Source organism: Gadus macrocephalus, chromosome 2, assembly GCF_031168955.1.
Source record: "Gadus macrocephalus chromosome 2, ASM3116895v1".
In the NCBI taxonomy this organism is placed as follows: Eukaryota; Metazoa; Chordata; class Actinopteri; order Gadiformes; family Gadidae; genus Gadus; species Gadus macrocephalus.
In genome coordinates this window covers 354775-367274 of record NC_082383.1, presented here as the reverse complement: position 1 = coordinate 367274, position 12500 = coordinate 354775, and positions in this window count along the sequence as shown.

The window sequence follows — 12500 nt, the reverse complement described above, 5'->3', positions numbered from 1 at the left end:
TGCCCCTTATGTTATTTTTCATGACGACCAATTAAAAACGACAGTGTTACCCCTTATGTTTTTTTTCATGACGACCAATAAAAAACGACAGTGTTACCCCTTATGTTTTTTTTCATGACGACCAATAAAAAACAACAGTGTAACCCCTTATGTTTTTTTTCATGACGACCAATAAAAAACAGCAGTGTTACCCCTTATGTTTTTTTTGAGGACGATCAATAAAAAACAACAGTGTTACCCCTTATGTTTTTTTTCATGACGACCAATAAAAAACGACAGTGTTACCCCTTATGTTTTTTTTCAGGACGACCAATAAAAAACGACAGTGTTACCCCTTATGTTTTTTTTCATGACGACCAATAAAAAACAACAGTGTTACTCCTTATGTTTTTTTTCATGACGACCAATAAAAAACAACAGTGTTACCCCTTATGTTTTTTTTCATGCCGACCAATAAAAAACAGCAGTGTTACCCCTTATGTTTTTTTTCATGACGACCAATAAAAAACGACAGTGTTACCCCTTATGTTTTTTTTCATGACGACCAATAAAAAACAGCAGTGTTACCCCTTATGGTTTTTTTGATGACGATCAATAAAAAACAAGTGTTACCCCTTATGTTTTTTTTCATGACGACCAATCAAAAACAACAGTGTTACCCCTTATGTTTTTTTTCATGACGACCAATAAAAAACAGCAGTGTTACCCCTTATGGTTTTTTTGATGACGATCAATAAAAAACAAGTGTTACCCCTTATGTTTTTTTTCATGACGACCAATCAAAAACAACAGTGTTACCCCTTATGTTTTTTTTTCATGACGACCAATAAAAAAAACGACAGTGTTACACCTTATATTTTATTTGACAAAGACAACAGTGTTACCCTTTATGTTTTTTTTCATGACGACCAATAAAAAACGACAGTGTTACCCCTTATGTATTTTTTTCATGACTAACAATAAAAAAACAACAGTGTTACCCCTTATGTTTTTTTTCATGACGACCAATAAAAAACAACAGTGTTGCCCCTTATGTTATTTTTCATGACGACCAATAAAAAACGACAGTGTTACCCCTTATGTTTTTTTTCATGACGACCAATAAAAAACGACAGTGTTACCCCTTATGTTTTTTTTCATGACGACCAATAAAAAACAACAGTGTAACCCCTTATGTTTTTTTTCATGACGACCAATAAAAAACAGCAGTGTTACCCCTTATGTTTTTTTTCATGACGACCAATAAAAAACGAGAGTGTTACCCCTTATGTTTTTTTTCAGGACGACCAATAAAAAATGACAGTGTTACCCCTTATGTTTTTTTTCATGACGACCAATAAAAAACAACAGTGTTACTCCTTATGTTTTTTTTCATGACGACCAATAAAAAACAACAGTGTTACCCCTTATGTTTTTTTTCATGACGACCAATAAAAAACAGCAGTGTTACCCCTTATGTTTTTTTTCATGACGACCAATAAAAAACAACAGTGTTACCCCTTATGTTTTTTTTCATGACGACCAATAAAAAACAACAGTGTTACCCCTTATGTTTTTTTTCATGACGACCAATAAAAAACAACAGTGTTGCCCCTTATGTTATTTTTCATGACGACCAATTAAAAACGACAGTGTTACCCCTTATGTTTTTTTTCATGACGACCAATAAAAAACGACAGTGTTACCCCTTATGTTTTTTTTCATGACGACCAATAAAAAACAACAGTGTAACCCCTTATGTTTTTTTTCATGACGACCAATAAAAAACAGCAGTGTTACCCCTTATGTTTTTTTTGAGGACGATCAATAAAAAACAACAGTGTTACCCCTTATGTTTTTTTTCATGACGACCAATAAAAAACGACAGTGTTACCCCTTATGTTTTTTTTCAGGACGACCAATAAAAAACGACAGTGTTACCCCTTATGTTTTTTTTCATGACGACCAATAAAAAACAACAGTGTTACTCCTTATGTTTTTTTTCATGACGACCAATAAAAAACAACAGTGTTACCCCTTATGTTTTTTTTCATGCCGACCAATAAAAAACAGCAGTGTTACCCCTTATGTTTTTTTTCATGACGACCAATAAAAAACGACAGTGTTACCCCTTATGTTTTTTTTCATGACGACCAATAAAAAACAGCAGTGTTACCCCTTATGGTTTTTTTGATGACGATCAATAAAAAACAAGTGTTACCCCTTATGTTTTTTTTCATGACGACCAATCAAAAACAACAGTGTTACCCCTTATGTTTTTTTTCATGACGACCAATAAAAAACAGCAGTGTTACCCCTTATGGTTTTTTTGATGACGATCAATAAAAAACAAGTGTTACCCCTTATGTTTTTTTTCATGACGACCAATCAAAAACAACAGTGTTACCCCTTATGTTTTTTTTTCATGACGACCAATAAAAAAAACGACAGTGTTACACCTTATATTTTATTTGACAAAGACAACAGTGTTACCCTTTATGTTTTTTTTCATGACGACCAATAAAAAACGACAGTGTTACCCCTTATGTATTTTTTTCATGACTAACAATAAAAAAACAACAGTGTTACCCCTTATGTTTTTTTTCATGACGACCAATAAAAAACAACAGTGTTGCCCCTTATGTTATTTTTCATGACGACCAATAAAAAACGACAGTGTTACCCCTTATGTTTTTTTTCATGACGACCAATAAAAAACGACAGTGTTACCCCTTATGTTTTTTTTCATGACGACCAATAAAAAACAACAGTGTAACCCCTTATGTTTTTTTTCATGACGACCAATAAAAAACAGCAGTGTTACCCCTTATGTTTTTTTTCATGACGACCAATAAAAAACGAGAGTGTTACCCCTTATGTTTTTTTTCAGGACGACCAATAAAAAATGACAGTGTTACCCCTTATGTTTTTTTTCATGACGACCAATAAAAAACAACAGTGTTACTCCTTATGTTTTTTTTCATGACGACCAATAAAAAACAACAGTGTTACCCCTTATGTTTTTTTTCATGACGACCAATAAAAAACAGCAGTGTTACCCCTTATGTTTTTTTTCATGACGACCAATAAAAAACAACAGTGTTACCCCTTATGTTTTTTTTCATGACGACCAATAAAAAACAACAGTGTTACCCCTTATGTTTTTTTTCATGACGACCAATAAAAAACAACAGTGTTACCCCTTATGTTTTTTTTCATGACGACCAATAAAAAACAGCAGTGTTACCCCTTATGGTTTTTTTGATGACGATCAATAAAAAACAAGTGTTACCCCTTATGTTTTTTTTCATGACGACCAATAAAAAACAGCAGTGTTACCCCTTATGTTTTTTTTCATGACGACCAATAAAAAACGACAGTGTTACCCATTATGTTTTTTTTCATGACGACCAATAAAAAACAACAGTGTTACCCCTTATGTTTTTTTTCATGACGACCAATAAAAAACAACAGTGTTACCCCTAATGTTTTTTTTCATGACGACCAATAAAAAACGACAGTGTTACCCCTTATGTTTTTTTTCATGACGACCAATAAAAAACAACAGTGTTACCCCTTATGTTTTTTTTCATGACGATCAATAAAAAACAACAGTGTTACCCCTTATGATTTTTTTCATGACGACCAATAAAAAACAACAGTGTTACCCCTTATGTTTTTTTTCATGACTAACAATAAAAAAACAACTGTGTTACCCCTTATGTTTTTTTTCATGATGTCCAACAAAAAACAACAGTGTTACCCCTTATGTTTTTTTTCATGACGACCAATAAAAAACAACAGTGTTGCCCCTTATGTTATTTTTCATGACGACCAATAAAAAACGACAGTGTTACCCCTTATGTTTTTTTTCATGACGACCAATAAAAAACGACAGTGTTACCCCTCATGTTTTTTTTCATGACGACCAATAAAAAACAGCAGTGTTACCCCTTATGTTTTTTTGATGACGATCAATAAAAAACAACAGTGTTACTCCTTATGTTTTTTTTCATAACGACCAATAAAAAACAACAGTGTTACCCCTTATGTTTTTTTTCTGAGGAGCAATCAAAAACAACAGTGTTACCCCTTATGTTTTTTTTTCATGACGACCAATAAAAAAAACGACAGTGTTACACCTTATATTTTATTTGACAAAGACAACAGTGTTACCCTTTATGTTTTTTTTCATGACGACCAATAAAAAACGACAGTGTTACCCCTTATGTATTTTTTTCATGACTAACAATAAAAAAACAACTGTGTTACCCCTTATGTTTTTTTTCATGATGTTGTGGCATCCCGCCACGTGGTCCTCGGCCTGGACGGGCCCGGGGTACCGTGGAGGACGGGGTGTACCACCCCCACCCACCAGCCGGCGACGAAGAGCAGCCCTTTCGGCTCCCCTATCAGGGTGATTGGGGGACACCTGGCCGAAAGCGGAGGAGCCATTTTAAAAGGAGGCACAGCACAGCACAGCACGGGTCGGGAGCAGGAAGGAAGGGCTCGTGGCAAGGAGAGAGCCTAGAGGCCCACGGAGGCCCTAGAGACCGCGACTCCTTCTTTCGTTTGATTGTTTCGTTGTTGTTACGTTGATGTTGAATAAATGCCTGAAATGGCTAAAACCCCACAGCCAAGCAAGTTCTGTCCGTGGAACCCGGTCCAACCGAGGACCGGGTCACCACACTTGGTGGAGAATGCAGGCACGAAGATCCCACTACGACCCCCCGCAAGAGACGCTGCTGCCGCCGCAAGAGACGCTGCTGCCGCCGCAAGAGACGCCGCCGCCGCCGCAAGGGACGCCGCCGCCACCGCAAGGGATGCCGCCGCCGCCGCAAGGGACGTCGCCGCCGCCGCAAGGGACGTCGCCGCCGCCGCAAGGGACGCCGCCGCCGCCGCAAGGGACGCCGCCGCTGTGGAGAGAAGGCCGCAGCGCGAGGCCGGGACGGGGCTGCGCCGCCGGCCGGCGCGGACGTGGGGACGGGTCGGCCCTGTATGCTGGCGACCTGCTGGGCGCAGGGAACCTCTGGTAGTCCGACCATCCCGGTGCGGGTGATGAACCAGGACACGCAGGCCCTCCTGGACACCGGCAGTGCGGTTACCCTCCTTCGCCCCGACCTGGCGGGTGGGAAGGCAGGGGAGCCGATGGAGGTGGCCTGCGTCCACGGGGACACCCGGACCTACCCCGCGTGTCACGTGGTTGTCCGCACCACACATGGTGTGTTTACGATCCGGGCGGGGATTGTCCCCCACCTACCGGTCCCCGTGGTAATCGGGATGGACTGTCCGACTTTCCGCCGGTGGTGGGACCCGGTACTAGAGTCCCGGGGCAGGAGAGATGCGGTCGCCGCCGCGGCAGGAGAGGCAGCTGCCGCCGGCGCAGCGGGAGACGAAGCGGCGGGAGACGAAGCGGCGGGAGACGAAGCGGCGGGAGACGAGGCGGCCGGAGACGAGGCGGCCGGAGACGAGGCGGCCGGAGACGAGGCGGCCGGAGACGAGGCGGCCGGAGACGAGGCGGCCGGAGACGAGGCGGCCGGAGACGAGGCGGCCGGAGACGAGGCGGCCGGAGACGAGGCGGCCGGAGACGAGGCGGCCGGAGACGAGGCGGCCGGAGACGACGCGGCCGGAGACGACGCGGCCGGAGACGACGCAGCCGACGTGAGGGACGCAGCCGGCGCCGCAGGAGACACCCGGCCCCGGCGAGACACCATCCTGGGCGGGTCCCTCGGCTACCTGGGGCTTGGACAAAGGGTGGAGGAGTGTGGCATCCCGCCACGTGGTCCTCGGCCTGGACGGGCCCGGGGTACCGTGGAGGACGGGGTGTACCACCCCCACCCACCAGCCGGCGACGAAGAGCAGCCCTTTCGGCTCCCCAATCAGGGTGATTGGGGGACACCTGGCCGAAAGCGGAGGAGCCATTTTTTAAAAGGAGGCACAGCACAGCACAGCACGGGTCGGGAGCAGGAAGGAAGGGCTCGTGGCAAGGAGAGAGCCTAGAGGCCCACGGAGGCCCTAGAGACCGCGACTCCTTCTTTCGTTTGATTGTTTCGTTGATGTTGAATAAATGCCTGAAATGGCTAAAACCCCACAGCCAAGCAAGTTCTGTCCGTGGAACCCGGTCCAACCGAGGACCGGGTCACCACAATGTCCAACAAAAAACAACAGTGTTACCCCTTATGTTATTTTTCATGACGACCAATAAAAAACAGCAGTGTTACCCCTTATGTTTTTTTTCATGACGACCAATAAAAAACAACAGTTACCCCTTATGTTTTTTTTCATGACGACCAATAAAAAACGACAGTGTTACCCCTTATGTTTTTTTTCATGACGACCAATAAAAAACAACAGTGTTACCCCTTATGTTTTTTTTCATGACGACCAATAAAAAACAGCAGTGTTACCCCTTATGGTTTTTTTGATGACGATCAATAAAAAACAACAGTGTTACCCCTTATGTTTTTTTTCATGACGACCAATAAAAAACGACAGTGTTACCCATTATGTTTTTTTTCATGACGACCAATAAAAAACAACAGTGTTACCCCTTATGTTTTTTTTCATGACGACCAATAAAAAACAACAGTGTTACTCCTAATGTTTTTTTTCATGACGACCAATAAAAAACGACAGTGTTACCCCTTATGTTTTTTTTCATGACGACCAATAAAAAACAACAGTGTTACCCCTTATGTTTTTTTTCATGACGATCAATAAAAAACAGTGTTACCCCTTATGTTTTTTTTCATGACGACCAATAAAAAACGACAGTGTTACCCCTTATGTTTTTTTTCATGACGACCAATAAAAAACAACAGTGTTACCCCTTATGTTTTTTTTAATAACGACCAATAAAAAACGACAGTGTTACCCCTCATGTTTTTTTTCATGACGACCAATAAAAAACAGCAGTGTTACCCCTTATGTTTTTTTGATGACGATCAATAAAAAACAACAGTGTTACTCCTTATGTTTTTTTTCATAACGACCAATAAAAAACAACAGTGTTACCCCTTATGTTTTTTTTCTGAGGAGCAATCAAAAACAACAGTGTTACCCCTTATGTTTTTTTTTCATGACGACCAATAAAAAAAACGACAGTGTTACACCTTATATTTTATTTGACGAAGACAACAGTGTTACCCTTTCTGTTTTTTTTCATGACGACCAATAAAAAAGAACAGTGTTGCCCCTTATGTTATTTTTCATGACGACCAATAAAAAAGAACAGTTATACCCCTTATGTTTTTTTTCATGACGACCAATAAAAAACAACAGTGTTACCCCTTATGTTTTTATTCATGACGACCAATAAAAAAACGACAGTGTTACCCCTTATATTTTATTTGACAAAGACAACAGTGTTACCCTTTATGTTTTTTTTCATGACTACCAATAAAAAACGACAGTGTTACCCCGTATATTTTATTTCATGACGACCAATAAAAAACGACAGTGTTACCCCTTATGTTTTTTTTCATGACGACCAATAAAAAACAGCAGTGTTACCCCTTATGTTTTTTTTCATGACGACCAATAAAAAACAACAGTTACCCCTTATGTTTTTTTTATGTATGCATCCGCCCTTAAAATAGCATCTGAACAATGCGCCACTGACTTTAAACCAGGTATTTCCTGGTCAGTAGCGCAATGGTTTTCAGAAACGTCAAAATACCGTTTGCGCCAGAACACGCCTCCTCCTTCCGCCGAACCGCCCCTTGGGGCGCAAGATCATTCCCTAATTTACCGGCGAGTGGCGCAGGTGGCAAAAGAGTTGTAAACTAGCAACGACACATGCGCCAGTGACTAAGTCACTTGCGCCGGATGCAAGATAGGGCCCCTTATGTTTTCTTTCATGACGACCAATAAAAAACGACAGTGTTACCCCTTATATATTATTTCATGACGACCAATAAAAAACGACAGTGTTACCCCTTATATATTATTTCATGACGACCAATAAAAAACGACAGTGTTACCCCTTAGGTTTTTTTTCATGACCACCAATAAAAAACAACAGCGTGACCCCTTATATTTTATTTGACAAAGACAACAGTGTTACCCTTTATGGTTTTTTTCATGACGACCAATAAAAAACGACAGTGTTGCCCCTTAAGTTTTTTTCAAGACGACCAATAAAAAACAACAGTGTTACCCCTTATGTTTTTTTTCTGAGGAGCAATCAAAAACAACAGTGTTACCCCTTAGGTTTTTTTTCATGACGACCAATAAAAAACGACAGTGTTACCCCGTATATTTTATTTCATGACGACCAATAAAAAACGACAGTGTTACCCCTTATGTTATTTTTCATGAAAACCAATAAAAAACAACAGCGTTGCCCCTTATGTTATTTTTCATGACGACCAATAAAAAACAACAGTGTTACCCCTTATGTTTTCTTTCATGACGACCAATAAAAAACGACAGTGTTACCCCTTATATATTATTTCATGACGACCAATAAAAAACGACAGTGTTACCCCTTATATATTATTTCATGACGACCAATAAAAAACGACAGTGTTACCCCTTAGGTTTTTTTTCATGACCACCAATAAAAAACAACAGCGTGACCCCTTATATTTTATTTGACAAAGACAACAGTGTTACCCTTTATGGTTTTTTTCATTACGACCAATAAAAAACGACAGTGTTGCCCCTTAAGTTTTTTTCAAGACGACCAATAAAAAACAACAGTGTTACCCCTTATGTTTTTTTTCTGAGGAGCAATCAAAAACAACAGTGTTACCCCTTAGGTTTTTTTTCATGACCACCAATAAAAAACAACAGCGTGACCCCATATATTTTGTTTGACAAAGACAACAGTGTTACCCTTTATGTTTTTTTTCATGACGACCAACAAAAAACAACAGTGTTACCCCTTATGTTTTTTTTCATGACGTCCAATAAAATACGACAGTGTTACCCCTTGTGTTTTTTTTCATGACGACTGATGAAAAACAACAGTGTTACCCCTTATAATTTATTTGATAAGGACACATTTATTTATTTTTTTAATATGTTTTTTTTTATGACGACCAATAAAATACGACAGTGTTACCCCTTATGTTTTTCTTCATGACGACCAATAAAAAACAACAGTGTTACCCCTTATGTTTTTTTTCTGAGGAGCAATCAAAAACAACAGTGTTACCCCTTAGGTTTTTTTTCATGACGACCAATAAAAAACGACAGTGTTACCCCGTATGTTTTATTTCATGACGACCAATAAAAAACGACAGTGTTACCCCTTATGTTATTTTTCATGAAAACCAATAAAAAACAACAGCGTTGCCCCTTATGTTATTTTTCATGACGACCAATAAAAAACAACAGTGTTACCCCTTATGTTTTCTTTCATGACGACCAATAAAAAACTACAGTGTTACCCCTTATATATTATTTCATGACGACCAATAAAAAACGACAGTGTTACCCCTTATATATTATTTCATGACGACCAATAAAAAACGACAGTGTTACCCCTTAGGTTTTTTTTCATGACCACCAATAAAAAACAACAGCGTGACCCCTTATATTTTATTTGACAAAGACAACAGTGTTACCCTTTATGGTTTTTTTCATGACGACCAATAAAAAACGACAGTGTTGCCCCTTAAGTTTTTTTCAAGACGACCCATAAAAAACAACAGTGTTACCCCTTATGTTTTTTTTCTGAGGAGCAATCAAAAACAACAGTGTTACCCCTTAGGTTTTTTTTCATGACCACCAATAAAAAACAACAGTGTTACTCCTTATGTTTTTTTTCATGACGTCCAATAAAATACGACAGTGTTACCCCTTGTGTTTTTTTTCATGACGACTGATGAAAAACAACAGTGTTACCCCTTATAATTTATTTGATAAGGACACATTTATTTATTTTTTTAATATGTTTTTTTTATGACGACCAATAAAAAACGACAGTGTTACCCCTTATGTTTTTCTTCATGACGACCAATAAAAAAGCAACAGTGTTACCCCTTATGTTTTTATTCATGACGACCAATAAAAAAACAACAGTATTACCCCTTATGTTTTTTTTCATGACGACCAATAAAAATCGACAGTGTTACCCCTTATATTTTATTTCATGACGACCAATAAAAAACGACAGTGTTACCCCTTATGTTTTTTTTCATGACGAGCAATAAAAAACAACAGTGTTACCCCTTAGGTTTTTTTTCATGACCACCAATAAAAAACAACAGTGTTACCCCTTATGTTTTTTTTCATGACGAGCAATAAAAAACAACAGTGTTACCCCTTAGGTTTTTTTTCATGACCACCAATAAAAAACAACAGCGTGACCCCTTATATTTTATTTGACAAAGACAACAGTGTCACCCTTTATGTTTTTTTTCATGACGACCAATAAAATACGACAGTGTTACCCCTTGTGTTTTTTTTCATGACGACCAACGAAAAAAAACAGTGTTACCCCTTATGTTTCTTTTCATGACAAACAATAAAAAACGACTGTGTTACTCCTTATGTTTTATTTGACAAAGACAACAGTGTTACCCTTTATGTTTTTTTTCATGACGACCAATAAAAAACAACAGTGTTACCCCTTATGTTTTTTTTCATGACGACCAACATTTCATGACGAGCAATAAAAAACAACAGGGTGACCCCTTATATTTTATTTGACAAAGTCAACAGCGTCACCTTACCGTGGTGGAGAGGTTTGCGTGTCCCTGTGAACCTGAGGGATTTGTTGTCTGGAGCCTTGTGCTCCTGGTAGGGTCTCTCATGGCAGAGTGGTCTCAGGTGAGGGGCCAGACTAAGAATGGTTCATAAAACTCCAATGAATAACGGAAAAAGAGGAGATGTGACCCGGCCCGGAGGAAGCCCGGGGCCCCCGTCTGGAGTCAGGCCCAGACGGAGGGCTCGATGGCGAGCGCCTGGTGGCCGGGTTTGCCACGGAGCCCGGTGGCAAACCCACAGCCCGAACAAACTACGTGGCACCCCCCCTCTCTTCATCCCATGGGCCCACCACCTGTGGGAAGACCCGTTGGGGTCAGGTGCGCAGCCACATGGGTGGCAGCGAAGGTCAGGGGTCTCGACGGACCAGACCCGGGCGGCAGAAGCTGTCTCTGGGGACGTGGAACGTCACCTCGCTGTGGGGAAAGGAACCGGAGCTTGTGAGGGAGGTGGAGCGCTATCAGTTATATCTGGTGGGGCTTACCTCCACGCACAGTCTCAGCTCTGGTACCGTACTCCTGGATAAGGGTTGGACTCTATTCTTCTCCGGAGTTGCCGAGGGCGTGAGGCGCCGGGCGGCTGTGGGGATACTCATAAATCCCCGGCTGAGCGCCGCGGTGTTGGAGTTTACCCCGGTAGACGAGAGGGTCGCCTCCCTGCGCCTAAGGGTTGTAGGGGGGAAAACTCTGACTGTTGTTTGTGCGTATGCACCAAACAGCAGCTCAGAGTACTCGGCCTTCTTGGAGACCCTGAATGGAGTCCTGTAGGGGACTCCGTAGTTCTGCTGGGTGACTTCAACGCCCCCGAGGGCAACGATGGAGACACCTGGAGAGGCGTGGTGGGGAGGAACGGCCTCCCTGATCTAAACCCGAGCGGTCATTTGTTATTGGACTTCTGTGCTAGTCATGGATTATCCATAACGAACACCATGTTCGAACATAAGGGTGCTCATAAGTGTACCTGGTACCAGAGTACCCTAGGCCGAAGATCGATGATAGATTTTGTGATCGTGTCATCTGATCTGAGGCCGCATGTTTTGGACACTCGGGTAAAGAGAGGGGCGGAACTGTCAACCGACCACCATCTGGCTGTGAGTTGGATCAGGGAATGGGGGAAATTTCCGGATAGACCTGGTAAGCCCAAACGAGTAGTGCGGGTGAATTGGGAACGTCTGGAGGAGGCCCCCCTCCTAGGTATCTTCAACTCACACCTCCGGCAGAGTTTTTCTGGCATTCCTGTGGAGGTTGGGGGCATTGAGCCAGAGTGCACTCCACTGCACCACTGAGGCGATGACAATACACTATAATCAATCATCAATAAAGAGGATATACATGACATTAAAATGTATGTGTGTATTTCTCTTATTTCCCTTATGTTTTTATCATGACGACCAATAAAAAACGACAGTGTTACCCCTTATATTTTATTTGACAAAGACAACAGTGTTACACTTTATGCTTTTGTATGTTATGTTTTTTGGTCGTTTTTCTTTCTCTCTCTCTCTCTCTCCCTCTCTCCCTCTCTCCCTCTCTCTCTCTCTCTCTCTCTCTCTCTCTCTCTCTCTCTCTCTCTCTCTCTCTCTCTCTCTCTCTCTCTCTCTCTCTCTCCCTCTCTCCCTCTCTCTCTCTCTCTCTCCCTCTCTCTCTCTCTCCCTCTCTCTCTCTCTCTCTCTCTCTCTCTCTCTCTCTCTCTCCCTCTCTCCCTCTCTCTCTCTCTCTCCCTCTCTCCCTCTCTCCCTCTCTCCCTCTCTCCCTCTCTCTGCCCCTCTTCTCTCCCTCTGAATACAAATGCTTTTTCAAGCTGTACAA